The sequence below is a fragment of the Triticum dicoccoides genome, chromosome 1B, assembly GCF_002162155.2.
Source record: "Triticum dicoccoides isolate Atlit2015 ecotype Zavitan chromosome 1B, WEW_v2.0, whole genome shotgun sequence".
Lineage (NCBI taxonomy): Eukaryota > Viridiplantae > Streptophyta > Magnoliopsida > Poales > Poaceae > Triticum > Triticum dicoccoides.
The window spans coordinates 513533390-513549180 of record NC_041381.1 but is presented as its reverse complement, the minus strand read 5'-3'; positions in this window follow the sequence as shown (position 1 = coordinate 513549180).

The window sequence follows — 15791 nt, the reverse complement described above, 5'->3', positions numbered from 1 at the left end:
CTCCCTGCCACCAATGAACGAGATCGCCGCCACTGACCTCCGGGATCGGCGTCCCTCGCTGCCGCCGACGGTACGTCCAGAATCGACGCCCTCAAACTCCCAGAGGTGTGGCGTTGTCCCGTTCCCCTGCCATGGTGCCACCTCCGCCGTGCCCGCGGCCGTCGCGGTGACACCCCAACACATCTCCCACTACCTCGCCCACATCCCGAGGGTGACCTGGGAGGCGCTCTCCGCCGCGTTCCCCGCCGCCGCGGTGCCCGAGGGCCACATCGACGTCGTGCTCCTCTTCCTTGCCAGGAACCCCAGCCCCTCCCCCTCCTCCGTCGAGACGTTGCCAAGAACGTGCACAACTTCTTCCACTGGTACACCGCCTCGTCGTTGTCGCCCCACTCGCTCCTCTCCTACTGCCTCCTCGTGCACTTTCTCGCCCGCATGGCCCTCGTCAGCCACACCTCCGTCCTCCTCCAGGACGCCATCACCAGGCACTCCTCCTCGCCGACTTCGCATTTCCTGGATGCCTTCTTCGCGGCCTACGAGGACAGCGGCACTGCCACGATGGCCCGCGGCCTCCACCTCCTGGTGGACGCCTAGCGCAGCTATGCCTCCCGGAGGAGGCCCTCGAGGCCTACTGGTACCTGGCGCTCCACCACGTGCTCCCTTCACTCTCCGCCTTCAACGCCGTACTGCACGCGGCGCAGCGCACCGCCGGTTCAGGGTCGCCTGGGAGGTGTTTGAGCTAATGACGCTGAAGCGGGTGTACGCCAGCCAGGCCACCGTCGAGCTTGTCGTTGGTGTGCTGAGCCGGGAGGGCGCACTTGCCAGGATGCTGGGCATGGTGGCGGAAGAAGGTCGTCTTCTAGGGAGCCCCACGCTGGACACCGTCTCCACCCGCCTTGTCAATAGCGCGTGCAACATCCCCTACCACCTCCTAATCGTGCCCTATTGGTAAGGAGCACACCCTGCACTTTACAGGCAGGTCTGGCCGGTATGACCGCATCCTCGTTGGTATTAACTCACAATTCTGACATTTCCTAATGTGTATTTGGTGTTTTCTAAATTTCCAATTGTCTAAGTTGCTTTGCAGGGTAGTGAGTGTAGGGAGCTGCTTGTTTGGTTCACAAAGAATTTTGACTACTAAGGAAAAACATTGGTCTCCTTGTTATAGTATGTCCAGCTTTAGCTGGTCTTGGAGTAGGTTTAATAGCTCTAACCTCTAAGTCACTCCAGCAACAAAGAGATGTTTGAGGTTGCATCTCCTGGACATGATTACTCTTCACTATTACCTCCCACCAGTAGGAGTGAGGCAGATGGGAGATGACCTGATAGAGATGATGTAGGCAATTCTAGAAGATGACCTCGTTGGCGCGGTAAGTACCATGTCTCTCTTAGTTAGTTACTGAATGATTGGTTGCTTGATTAAGATTGATTGTCATGTTCGATTAGTTATGACCTTTGATGTAGGAGTTCAAGACCACAAAGAACCTGGCTAATTGCTACTTCTCCTTGCTCAAGAGCATTGTGCTGCGATAGGCATTGCCTCAAGTGGAGCAAAGCGAAAGGTTCATCAACTACATGGCTGCACCGCACGTGGAGGCCGGAGAATAAGTGACCAGTGCTCCCCAAGATCATGTTGCTTGCCTTTTTCGTCCGTCTCTCTTGAACAACAAGCATATTTCCTGCCATGAGTTCTAAAACGAAGGTTGCATCTTATAGCCCGGTGTTGTTGAGCCAACCCGCCTACTAATTAAATTTGATAAATCAACCTGAGGAATCGGTCATTGGGTGTTAATGAAGTTGTTAATTTCATTCTTTTAGTGTGTGTCAAGAATAAATCTTTTCATTAAGTCACTGTCTATGCGTATAATTTGATAAGACAGCGAACCGCTCCTGCCTAGCGGTTATGTGTAAAATTCGTTCTTCATGATTCTAACTTTCTAAGTGATATTCACAAAAGAATTTTTGATTATGAACATTTAAGGATACTAACTGGAATTCACGCAGTGCGCTTCAGGTTGCAGGTTCAAAAAATTGCAATCATTATTTGTTCGTCTTGTACCCTTTAGTGTGCAACAATTTCCAGTTTTTAAAGACGGAAGCCCGATGGCGTTGGCTTGATGGAGATGAAGAAGACAGCCAGGTGATGCGGTACTCGGGAGGTGGAATTGGCGACGGAGGTGGCTCCATCTGGATGTCGCAGACCTCCCACTGGATGGAATCGAAGTGGGACGATGTGCTTCGGTGGTCAACAGTGGCTGCGTGGGATGCAGTATGGTATGGATCGGGCATCTCGAGGATGGGCTCTCTTCGCAAGGCCTCCTCCACGCCAGTACGCTCTCTGATCCGAACCTTCTTCTCTTTGCTCACGCACGCATGGACGTAGCTGACCCGTCGTTGAACAACAGCGGAGGTGTTTGAGGAGTCTGTCCCGGGGCTACGCGTGAAGCATGTCGACGTCTCCGTCTTGCCATTTCTCAACACTGCCCTGCCGGCTAGGGTCCTTATTTGCCATTGAGGCCTTCCACAACAGGGTCCATGATGCCTGATTGCTTCCTCTTCGGCTGGATCGGGTCCAACCACACAGTAAGCTATGCCTCATCTTCCGTCTTCTTTCTTAAATTTTCTATGGTTCTTGGTCTGATTCTCAATAAAGAGCTCAAACTCGTCTTGAGTTTTTGGTTATGACCTGCCCTATTTTGTTGGTACAGATTATTATACTACTATCTTGAGTGGAAAATATTTACTGAGATGGGATAATAGGTATACTATTTTTCTATTTCAAGACTGAAATATGATTTCTTCCTGCTCTATGTCAATTTATTTATTTTCTGAATAATTTACCAACACAGTGCAGGTTGATGTGTGTAGCACGTGTTAACAAAATCTCAATTATCTGCATGGTATATATATCTCTAATCACTGTCTTTTCCAGAATGAAGAGAAGGTATGAGAAAGATAATACTAATATTCCCTATACATTTGAGATTTAACTTTTATCAGATTCTTGGATTGCTCAAAATCATGTCTATTAGTGTTTCTTCTATATATATATGCATGATCTTTCCTTTTGAAATTCTCATTATGTACATGATTTTTGCTACTGTTGGCCTTGAATTGGTACTGATTTGGGCCACCTTGTTGAATGATTCGAGCACGCATGTGTTTCGTTGGTCTTTTGCAGCATGTGGGGAGCGTAAATTGGAAGAACGTGTGCAGCAGGCATCGCTGTTGCGCTGGACGGCGTCGTGCGAGGCCATGGCCATGGACGATGTGCTGCTGGAGAATGGTGCAGGACTAAGGTAGTCGATGTGAACGACCACTGGGTATGTAATGGTTTAGTCCTCCTGCATTTGCACTCTTTTTTTAGTCCTCTGTAGTGTTGTTCAATTTGGGTAGGGCTTACATTCTCTCATAGGATCAGACCAAACAAGGTCTCATAAGCTTTGCCGTTGTTTTGTTCGAAACATAAAAAAACAGCCATTATCGAGGAAAGAGTCATTCTCACATAGAGATTTGTTTGCCTCCTTGGAGAATTCCAATTGCTTTTGGATTCGTATGATGCAGCCTACATGTTCCCATCACCCAGTAAAATATAGACATCAATTATTGCATCTTTATATTATGCATCCCCGTTGACAGTTTCATTGTTAAGTAGGAACGAAGATTACATTTATAAATGATATATGTATGTAATTGTGTGATGCATTCTTGCTTCTTCCAGTAGATGTACTATCTTTTCAGCGTTGACTTTTAAAGCATTTTTGCTGACAAGAAGCTTATCAGTCATAATGTTCAGCACCTACATTACCTGATGGTCATGTAGTGCTAGCGATTGGCGATTAAAGAAATATCGAGCATATTAATGTGGGAAATAGATATAAAATATGTTATAAATGATAAGACAAGTAATTATTGGGTGTGAAAGATCAGGATGGAAGCATTTTTTTGCTATCGTATGAATTATTGAATACAATCTGGCATGCAACCCCTCAAAATTAGATTTAATTCGTGCTCGTACACCATCACTTAAGTAGAGAAAGAGAAGTATTTCTAAGGCTACTCTATATCTTATTTTTCTTTCACAGCATATACATTATTAGTTATATGTTTGCCTGGGTAGAAAAGTAACAATCAATCCCTCAAAATAAAAGGAAACTAATGATCAAGACCTTAGCTGGCTGACAATAACTCCATTCATTCTCTTCCTATTATTATTATTATTTTAGTTATTTTTCTATTCTCATGGGTAGGTTTCTTCTCTGTTGTTTTGCTTTAGTTTAGTAGTTGTCACTCCCGTGTATTTCTTCGACGAGGAGGCGTGGACACAAGGCCTAACTATCTGGTATAAATTTGTTTTCCCACTGTCATTGTGAGATTGGATTGTTGTTCCCTTTTCTGCGATTGTTTCACTTGTGATTTATCATATATGAATTGCTACTTGACATCCTTTTGATCCAGCATGATTTCTTGCTTCTTCTCATCTTGTTGACTGCAGGTTGTGTTTGTTCTCTTGCCAAAGGCCGGGACTTTGAGTTGCCTGTGATGGTGGAGCTCAGGATGTTGGCAGAACTGACCGGACTGGTGAGCACTCTGCCCACACCTGCCGAGGTCGCCCTGGTCTGTGCATGCTAGGTAACTCACCCTCGCTGATGGGAATGTTATGCACAAAATGCTAATGAAGTTGTGTACTGATTCAATGAACTGAATTTTAATTAGCTGATGGTGATGGTATATTTTTTGGGAACTAAAAAAAGCGTATCCTCATATTGGTGCTTTTAGGAAATCACGGATTTACGTATCCTTATCAGCCTTATACTAATACATGTATCTGTGTCGGTGCTTTCTTGGATTTCATCAAGAGAAATTTAAATAAGGTTGTTATGTTTCAGCATACTATACATGCTTTCCCATAGACAATGTTGCAATACTGTCATGTGATAACTGGTACTGATATAAGGACCCTTATCTTCAGTGCCATTTGGAGTAACAGTCTACAATGCCACAACACTTTGTTGGACCTGTTTTCGGCGTTTCTTCTGCCAGGTATCTCTATGATTTAAGAAGATAGAAGTTATTAGTTACACGTTCATTGTGGTCGACTGATTGTCTCTCTTCTACAATTGGAAATCTGTTATGTTCTAATGAGATTCTATCGTATGACTAATATGTAACTGGTGATGTTTTATGTCACATATTTAAACTTTGTTTCAGATTTTGAGTTGGTTATTGAACATTTTTTCCATGACAGTATATTTGGGATTTATAGCATATGCTCTATGCACAGCTGATGAGTCTTTCAGGGATGCAAATTGTCTTCCTTCGGAAAATCAGAAGAAGGAAATAATGGGATTTATAGCATATATGTTCTATGTGGAGCTGATGAAGCTTTGGGAGATGAAAATTGGTTGCCTTCGGAAAATAAGAAGAAGGAAAGAATGGTACCAATTGCTTTTAGTGGAAGCTCTTTTCCTTTTTTGTATTTTTGCCAAGTGGCTAGATCTGATTAGAGCTTTTATCGGGGTGTTTCAATTGGTGGGGGAATCGGAAGCATCTCAGACATTGTAAATGCATGACTGCTGATTGCTGAAAATGTTCATACCCACAGTCACTGCAATTTGTTTTATTCTTATTCTTTTCCTTTTCGCTGATGAAGATAAGATCGATGGTCTATCATGCATGTTGCATGCATGTAGGAGCAGATTTCCTAATCTGTTAGGCTAATATTGTTAGTTCAGATTTGGAGACCCATATTTTTTGCTCACAGCGATGTCTAGAACATTATTGTATCTAGCAGATATTAATAATTTTATCTCCAGAGTAAAGCCATATATACGAGATGGCTATGCTAATTAAACATTATTTGATGAATTTATTAGGAAATATGCAGTTATGGATCCATTCTATAGTTGGAATATGAGACTCCATATGTGTGTGTATGTTTATTCTTGCTTGAATCCGGTGCTGAAGGTGTGAACAGGTGAGTCCTGCTTACAAGTTTGTCTAAAGAATTTTCATGTTTTAAAGCCATTGAGACATTTATCCCTCCACCTTCTATATCTATTTACTGTTAGTTAGGGCAAACAGTGGTCTCTGGTGTATTAGCGATTCCACACTAGCTTGTTTCCTTTTTGTTTTGGGGGTTATTTGCAGTGGAAACTATTGTTTGTGCTTGCCAATCATTAGATCGTCTTTGAAAACCTAACGAGCGGAAGCAGAATAGCTCATTTTATACCATTGGTTGCAGTTTTACATCCACATTGCCAATTTGTATTTTTTTAAGCACAAGCAATAGTTATGTGAATCAATCGCATATTTTTCTTATAATACTAAATTCGATATGCGGATCAATCTTTATATATGTATAAGAAACAAATTGGTGATGCTTTGTACATAGAATAATCATGGTCCAATTCACTTGGATGTACCTCCATTTGCTGTTATATGATTTACTGTTTTATGTTTTAGTGTTAGCACGAAAAGTCATAATAGGGAATTAATGAATAACAGTTAACTCAGATAGTGTTTGAGTATGTTTCTCCTAAAGCTAATCGATTTTATTAAGCATTCCTAAGTTCTTAGAAATTCAGATAGCCATTTTCTCTAGGCTGCAATATGTGTGGATCAGTTGATGCTCAATATTTTCTGGATATTACATGAACTCTAAAATACATTTTTCTCTCTCTTAGGTTTTAACCTTTGGGTGGGGGTATTTTTTGTAACATGGCATAGTGATGAAAATCATTTCTAGAATTTATAATGAGCAGTTATGTTCTAACTTTCTCTGGCTGTAGAATTACTGAAGATGGGTTAGTAGTTTTATCCTTTCAATTAGCATGAATTTATATAGCAGGTTGGTTTTGAACTAAAATGATGCCCTCTTGTTCACTGATTATCTATGAACTGAAATGATGACCGACTATAGTACATTGGTCTTTCATATGTTGGTTGTGCATACATGGCCTTAGCTTGTCCTTCTCTACTTTCATTTCACTAAAAATGGAAATATCACCTGAAACTTTTATGCATGTGCTACTGCTACCTTTGATCTTTGGTTCCTTAATATATCTTGTTCAGCATGCCTGCCAAGGTTATCATAAACTATAACTATCTAACATGCATTGTACTATGACCTGATGATGTAGCAATTCGCAATGTCGTGGCAAGGTTCAGTTCGGCAAGGAGACCAATGAGGCAGCTACTTGTACAAATTTCCAAGCCGATTGTACTCTAACCTGTTAAACAAGAAGACTCGATGCAACTAGCTGCTGAAAAGGAGGTGAATGTGGTCCTGTTGACAACCAAGACAAAGAAGCAGGAGACCAAGCCTTCTGTGGTTCCCATTGGCTTGCATAAGGAGTTCCGCAAGATGGACAATGTTGTCCAGAATCAGGTCACTAGCAGCTACTACATGACCGACTTGACCAAGCCCACTCTTCCAAGACTATCAATTTACTACAACCTCCAACTTACGACAACGCATGGGTGGGGCATCCACCCCCTAGATCCCGTTAGCACAATGTCATAAAAATATATTTATACTGATTGTTGCGCAAAGTAGAAGGCTATTGTTTGTAGTTATTAGTTTATTTCCTGTATATACAATGACACGGTTTATTGTGTGTCCAAGAGGAAGGAAAAATAGATTTATAGGTGTTATGTGACTTACCTTTTAAAAGGAACAAATTTCATCAACTCATGCTATTGAGTCTTCACAAATTGCTTCACTGAATTTTGGCCATAATAAGAAAGTCCATCTTGAAGTATATATATAACATTGTTTTCTATTATTATGCAACTCTATCTACCCCTAATAAGAAGTCCATCTATTTTAGATGCTGAGTTGATGAAATTTGTTCCCTAAGATGTATGCGGTAATTTGGGTTGAACCCAAATATCTCCTTTTCCTTCAAATAAATTATCCTCGGAACTATCTGTTTTGAGTAAAAAATTCTTAAACGTAGGCACGTTTCAACCACTAACCAAGCCCGGTCACCATCACATGTTTAGTGTGTGGATTCTGCCAGTGTCATAATATTGGCATAATCAACACATGTGAGTCATCTATAATCTACGAGATGGCCAAATGGACAAGATTGTTTGGAGTTGAAAAAGATTCTTAGTATAGTTGTGCAAGGTAAGGGGAAAAACACATAGATTGGGGGACAGTGGGAGGAAAGAAGCAAATTGTCGCGGCCGATAAGATGGAGGAGAGGAAGGCGATAATGAGATGCCTTTGTCTACCACATGACCATGAAGTATCATCCCATGTGGATAGTCAATGACTCCAATGTCACACAACATTTCTCTTTGTAGACATTTGTTAGCTTGTGGCAATGCATGGGCATTGAACTCAGATTCATTTACTTCTGCACTTACCTATGGTTTGATGGATCGATGAATTTAGTAACATTAATTGCAATGGGGAATATCATATATCCATAAACCTCATATGCTTTTTCCAGTGGAACATTATCATGACAAACTAGTCAAATTTTTAAAATGCCCATGGCAACGCACGGGCATTCTACTAGTGAATCTATGGATGTGAATTTTGTTGGTAGGAATAATTTTGGTAACAATGCTTATAGAGGAAACTTTAATTCTAGACCGTTCCCTAGTAATTGCTCTAATAATCATGGAAATTCCTACAATAATTCTTATGGTAATTTTAATAAGATGCCCTTTGATTTTGAAAATAGTGTGATAGAATTTATGATCTCTCAAAAGAATTTTAATGCCTTGCTTGAAGAAAAATTTCTTAAAGTTGATGATTTGGCTAGGAACGTTGATAGACTTTTGCGTGATGTTGATTCTTTGAAACTTATATCTACTCCTCCTAAGCATGATATCAATGAGTCTCTCAAAGCTATGAGAAGTTCCATTGACGAGTGCAAAGAAAGAACCGCTAGATTGCTTGCTAAGAAAGATTGCTTTATTAAAGCGTGTTATTCTAGTTTCCATGAAAATAATGATGAAGATCTTAAAGTTATTGATGTGTCCCCTATTATATCTTTGTTTGGCAATATTAATCTTGATAATAATGGGACTGGAAGTGAATCAACTTTGGTTAAAAAGCGTTCCGATAATTTGGAGTTTTTAGATCTTGATGCTAAATTTGGTAAAAGTGGGATTGGAGAGGTCAAGACCTTAAATAGCATTGAACCCACTATCTTGGATTTCAAGGAATTTAATTATGATAATTTTTATTTAGAAAGTTGTATTTCCTTGTTGCAATCCGTTGTTAATTCTCCTCATGCTTATAGTCAAAATAAAGCCTTTACCAAACATATTGTTGATGCTTTGATGCAATCTTTTGATGAAAAACTTAATTTGGAAGTTTCTATACCTAGAAAACTTAATGATGAGTGGGAACCTACTATAAAGATTAAAATTAAAGATTATGACTGTTTTGCTTTATGTGATTTGGGTGCTAGTGTTTCCACGATTCCGAAAACTTTATGTGATATTCTAGGTTTCCATGATCTTGATGATTGCTCTTTAAATTTGCACCTTGCGGATTCCACCATTAAAAAGCCAATGGGAAGGATCAATGATGTTTTCATTGTTGCAAATAGAAAGTTGGTGCCCGTAGATTTTATCGTTCTTGATATAGATTGCAATCTTTCTTGTCCTATTATTCTTGGTACACCTTTCCTTAGAACGGTTGGCGCGATTATTGATATGAAGGAAGGGAATATTAGATTCCATCTTCCATTAAGGAAAGGCATGGAACACTTTCCAAGAAAGAAAAACAAATTACCTTATGAATCTATCATGCGAGCTACTTATGAATCAAGTGCCAAAGATGGCACTAGTTAGATCTATCCTTACTTTTATGCCTAGCTTGGGGTGTTAAACAATAGCGCTAGTTGGGAGGCAACCCAATTTTATTTGTGTTCTTTCTTTTTGTTCCTGTTTAGTAATAAATTTTGCATATACTTTCTGTTTAGATGTGTTTTCTTGTTTTATTTAGTGTTTGTGCCAAGTAGAACCTATAGGATAACCTATGATATGAGTTAATTTGATTCTGCTGAAAAACAGAAACTTTGCGCTCACGAGAAAAAATTCAATAAATCACAGAAACGTGATTTTGTGTTGATTATTTTTTATGTAGATCAATAGACAAATTGTTTATGACTTCCTATTTTTGTAGGATTTTTGGGGTTCCAAAAGTAACCGAAAGTTACAGATTGCTACAGACTATTCTGTTTTTGACAGATTCTGCCTTTCGTGTGTTGTTTGCTTATTTTGATGCATCTATGGCCAGTATGTAAGGGTATGAACCATAGAGAACTTGGAATACAGTAGGTTTAACACCAATATAAATAAATAATGAGTTCATTACAGTACCTTATGTGGTGGTTTTTCTTTCTTTCACTAACGGAGCTTATGAGATTTCCTGTTGAGTTTTGTGTTGTGAAGTTTTCAAGTTTTGGGTAAAGATTTGATGGACTATGGAATAAGGAGTGGCAAAAGCCTAAGCTTGGGGATGCCCATGGCACCCCAAGATATTCAAGAATAGCCTAAATCCTAAGCTTGGGGATGCCCCGGGAAGGCATCCCCTCTTTCGTCTTTGTTTATTGGTAACTTTACTTGGAGCTATATTTTTATTCGCCACATGATATGTGTTTTGCTTGAAGCGTCGTGTATGATATTAATCTTTAATTTTTAGTTTACCACAATCATCCTTGCTGTACACACCTTTTGCGAGAAGCCTACTTGATTGAAATTTGCTAGAATACTCTATGTGCTTCACTTATATCTTTTGAGCTAGATAACTTTTGCTCTAGTGCTTCACTTATATCTTTTAGAGCACGGTGGTGGCTTAATTTTGAAGAAATTGTTGATATCTCATGCTTCACTTATATTATTTTGAGAGGCTTTTAGAACAGCATGGTATTTTCTATGGTTATAAAATTGGTCCTAGAATGATGGGCATCCAAGTTGGGTATAATAAAAACTATCATAGAAGTGAATTGGATGCTATGATCAATTTGATACTTGATAATTGTTTTTGAGATATGGAGGTAATGATATTAGAGTCATGCTAGTTGGGTGATTATGAATTTAACAAATGCTTGTGTTGAAGTTAGAAGGCCCCGTAGCATCCACGTATGGTAAGAGTTGTGTAACAAATTTATTGCATGAGGTGCTCTTTTGATTGCCTTCCCTTGTGTGGAGGTGGGGGGCGCGCGATGGTTAACTCCTACCAACCTCCCCCCAAGGAGCATGCGCGTAGTGCTTGGTTTTTGATGACTTGTAGATTTTTACAATAAGTATGTGAGTTCTTTATGACTAATGTTGAGTCCATGGATTATACGCACTTTTATCTTTTTATCATTGCTAGCCTCTTCGGTACCGTGCATTGCCCTTTCGCACCTTGAGAGTTGGTGCAAACTTCGCCGGTGCGTCCAAACCCTGTGATACGATACGCTCTATCACACATAAACCTCCTTATATCTTCCTCAAAACAGCCACCATACCTACCTATTATGGCATTTCCATAGCCATTCTGAGATATATTGCCATGCAACTTTCCACCGTTCCGTTTATCATCATGACATACATTTCTATTGTCATATTACCTTGCATGATCATGTAGTTGACATCGTATTTGTGGCAAATCCACCATGCATAAATTTTCATACATGTCACTCTTGTTTCATTGCCCATCCCCGTACACCGCCAGAGGCATTCATATAGAGTCATATCTTGTTCTAGTTTTGAGTTGTAATTCATGAGTTGTAAATATATAGAAGTGTGATGATCATCATTATTAGAGCATTGTCCCCAAATAAAAAAAATAAAGGTCAAAGAAAAAAAAGGCCAAAAAAAGGAAAGGCCAAAGAAAAAAAGAAGAAAAAAATAAAAAAGCAAAAAAAAGGAAAAAAGAATAAAAGAAAAAGGGGGCAATGTTACTATCTCTTTTCCACACTTGTGCTTCAAAGTAGCACCATGTTCTTCATATAGTGAGTCTCATATGTTGTCACTTTCATATACTAGTGGGAATTTTTCATTATAGAACTTGGCTTGTATATTCCTATGATGGGCTTCCTCAAATGCCCTAGGTCTTCATGAGCAAGCAAGTTGGATGCACACCCACTAGTTTCTTTTGTTGAGCTATCATACATTTATAGCTCTAGTGCATCCGTTGCATGGAAATCCCTACTCCTCATATTGACATCAATTGATGGGCATCTCCATAGCCCGTTGATTATCCTCGTCAATGTGAGACTTTCTCTTTTTGTCTTCTCCACACAATCCCCATCATTATTCTATTTCACCCATAGTGCTATATCCATGGCTCACGCTCATGTATTGCGTGAAAGTTGAAAAAAATTTGAAATTGCTAAAGTATGAAACAATTGCTTGGCTGAAACCGAAGTTGTGCTTGATGGGAGTATTTTGTGTGATGAAAATGAAGCATAGTCTAACTATATGATTTTGTAGGAATAAACTTTCTTTAGCCATGTTATTTTGAGAAGACATGATTGCTTTGATTAGTATGCTTGAAGTATTATTATTTCTTATGTCAATATGAACTTTTATTTTGAATCATTTGGATCTGAACATTCATGCCACAATAAAGAGAAATACATTGAGAATTATGCTAGGTAGCATTCCACATCAAAAATTCTGTTTTTATCATTTACCTACTAGAGGACGAGCAGGAATTAAGCTTGGGGATGCTTGATACGTCTCCAACATATCAATAATTTTTGATTGTTTCATGCTATTATATTACCTATTTTGGATGTTTATGGGCTTTACTTTACACTTTTATATCATTTTTGGGACTAACCTACTAACCGGAGGCCCAGCCCGTATTGCTGTTTTTTTGCCTGTTTCAGTATATCGAAGAAAAGGAATATCAAATGGAGTCCAAACGGAATGAAACCTTTGAGAGCGTGATTTTGGAACGAACGTGATCCAGAGGACTTGGAGTGCAAGTCAAGAAGCAATCGAGGAAGCCACAAGGGTGGAGGGCGCCCCCCATAGGGCACGCCCCCCTGTCTCGTGGGCCCCTCGGGTGTCCACCGACGTACTTCTTCCTCCTATATATACCCATATACCCTGAAACCATCAAGGGAGCCACCGAAGAAATATTTCCGCCACTGTAACCTTCTGTATCTGCGAGATCCCATCTTGGAGCCGTCGCCAGCATTCTGCCAGAGGGGGAATCCACCATGGAGGGCTTCTACATCAACACCATAGCCCTTTCGATGAGTTGTGAGTAGTGTACCACAGACCTTCGGGTCCATAGTTATTAGCTAGATGGCTTCTTCTCTCTTTTTGGATCTCAATACCATGTTATCCCCCTCTCTTGTGGAGATCTATTCGATGTAACTCTTTTTGCGGTGTGTTTGTTGAGATCCGATGAATTGTGGGTTTATGATCAAGTTTATCTTTGAGAAATATCTCAATCTCCTCTGAATTCTTTTATGTGTGACTGAGTTATCTTTGCAAGTCCCTTTGAATTATCGGTTTGGTTTGGCCTACTAGATTGATCTTTCTTGCCATGGGAGAAGTGCTTAGCTTTGGGTTCAATCTTGCGTTGTCCTTTCCCAGTGACAACAGGGGCAGCAAGGCACGTATTGTATTGTTGCCATCGAGGATAAAAAGATGGGGTTTATATCATATTGCATGAGTTTATCCCTCTACATCATGTCATCTTTCTTAATGTGTTACTCTGTTCTTATGAACTTAATACTCTAGATGCATGCTGGATAGCGGTCGATGTGTGGAGTAATAGTAGTATATGCAGGCAGGAGTCGGTCTACTTGTCATAGACGTGATGCCTATATACATGATCATGCCTAGATAATCTCATAATTGTCCGCTTTTATATCAATTGCTCGACAGTAATTTGTTCACCCACCATAATACTTATGCTATCTTGAGAGAAGCCTCTGGTGAAACCTATGGCCCCCGGGTCTATCTTTTATCATATATGCTTTCAATCTACTTTTATTTGCATCTTTACTTTTCCAATCTATATCACAAAATACCAAAAATATATTTATCTTATCATATTATCTCTATCAGATCTCATTTTCGCAAGTGGCCATGAAGGGATTGACAACCCCTTTATCGCGTTGGTTGCGAGTTCTTTGTTTGTTTGTGTAGGTTCGTGGGACTTATGAGGAGCCTCCTACTGGATTAATTGATACTTGGTTCTCAAAAACTGAGGGAAATACTTACGCTACTGTGCTGCATCACCCTTTCCTCTTCAAGGAAAACCAACGCAAGCTCAAGATGTAGCATCCCCCCCCCCATGGGTTGGTCCGAATTAGACTAGGAGGGGGCGGCACCCCCTCCTTCCTTCTCCCCTCTTCCCCCTTCCCTCCTTCTCCCAGTTGGAATAGGAAAGAGGGGAGGGAATCCTACTTGGACCAGGAGTCCAAGTAGGACCCCCCCCTTGGCGCGCCCCTATAGGGTCGACCTCCTCCTCCTCCCTCCTTTATATACGGGGCAGTGGGCACCCTAGAACACACAAGTTTTGTTGGGAACGCAGTAATTTCAAAAAAATTCCTACGATCATGCAAGATCTATCTCTAGGTGATGCATAGCAACGATAGGGTAGAGTGTTGTCTATGTTCCCTCGTAGACCGAAAGCAGAAGCGTAATGACAACGTGGTTGATGTAGTCATACATCTTCACGATCTGACCGATCCTAGCATCGAAGGTACGGCACCTCCGCGATCTGCACATATTCAGCTCGGTGATGTCCCACGAACTCTAGATCCAGCTGAGGTCGCGGGAGAGTTTCGCCAGCACGACGGCGTGGTGATGGTGATGATGAAGTTACCGGTGCAGGGCTTCGCCTATGCACTACACGATATGACCGAGGTGAAAATCTATGGAGGGGGGAACCGCACACGGCTAAACAATCAACTTGTGTGCCTATGGGGTGCCCCTGGCCACGTATATAAAGTAGGGGAGGGATGAGGTGGCCGGCCCAAGGGGGCGCGCCAGGTGTGGGGAATCCTACTAGGACTCCCCAGTCCAAGTAGGATTCCCCTCCTCTTTCCTACTCCTAGTAGGAGAAGGAGGGAAGGAGGAAGAGGGGAGAAGGAAGGAGGGGCCCCCCCTCCTAGTCCAATTCGGACCAGCCCATGGGGCGGGCGCGGCCACCCCTTGAGGCCCTTCTCTCCTTTCCCGTATGGCCCATTAAGGCCCATTACTTCCCCGACGAATTCCCGTAACTCTCCGGTACTCCGAAAAATACCCAAATCACTCGGAACCTTTTGTATGTCTGAATATAGCCTTCCAATATATCGATCTTTACATCTCGCCCATTTTGAGACTCGTCGTCACGTACGTGATCTCATGCAGGACTCCGAGCAAACTTCGGTCATCAAATAACATAACTCATAATACAAATCGCCATCGAACGTTAAGCGTACGGACCCTACGGATTCGAGAACTATGTAGACATGACCGAGACACATCACCAGTCAATAAGCAACAGCGGAACCTAGATGCTCGTATTGGCTCCTACATATTCTACGAAGATCTTTATCAGTCAAACCACATAACAACATACGTTGTTCCCTTTGTCATTGGTATGTTACTTGCCCGAGATTCGATCGTCGGTATCATCATACATCATTCAATCTCGTTACCGGTGAGTCAATTTACTCATTCCGTAAAACTTCATCCCGCAACTAACTCATTAGTCACAATGCTCTCAAGCTTATAGTGATGCGTATTACCGAGAGGGCCCAGAGATACCTCTCCGAAACATGGAGTGACAAATCCTAATCTCGATCTATGTCAACCCAACAAACACC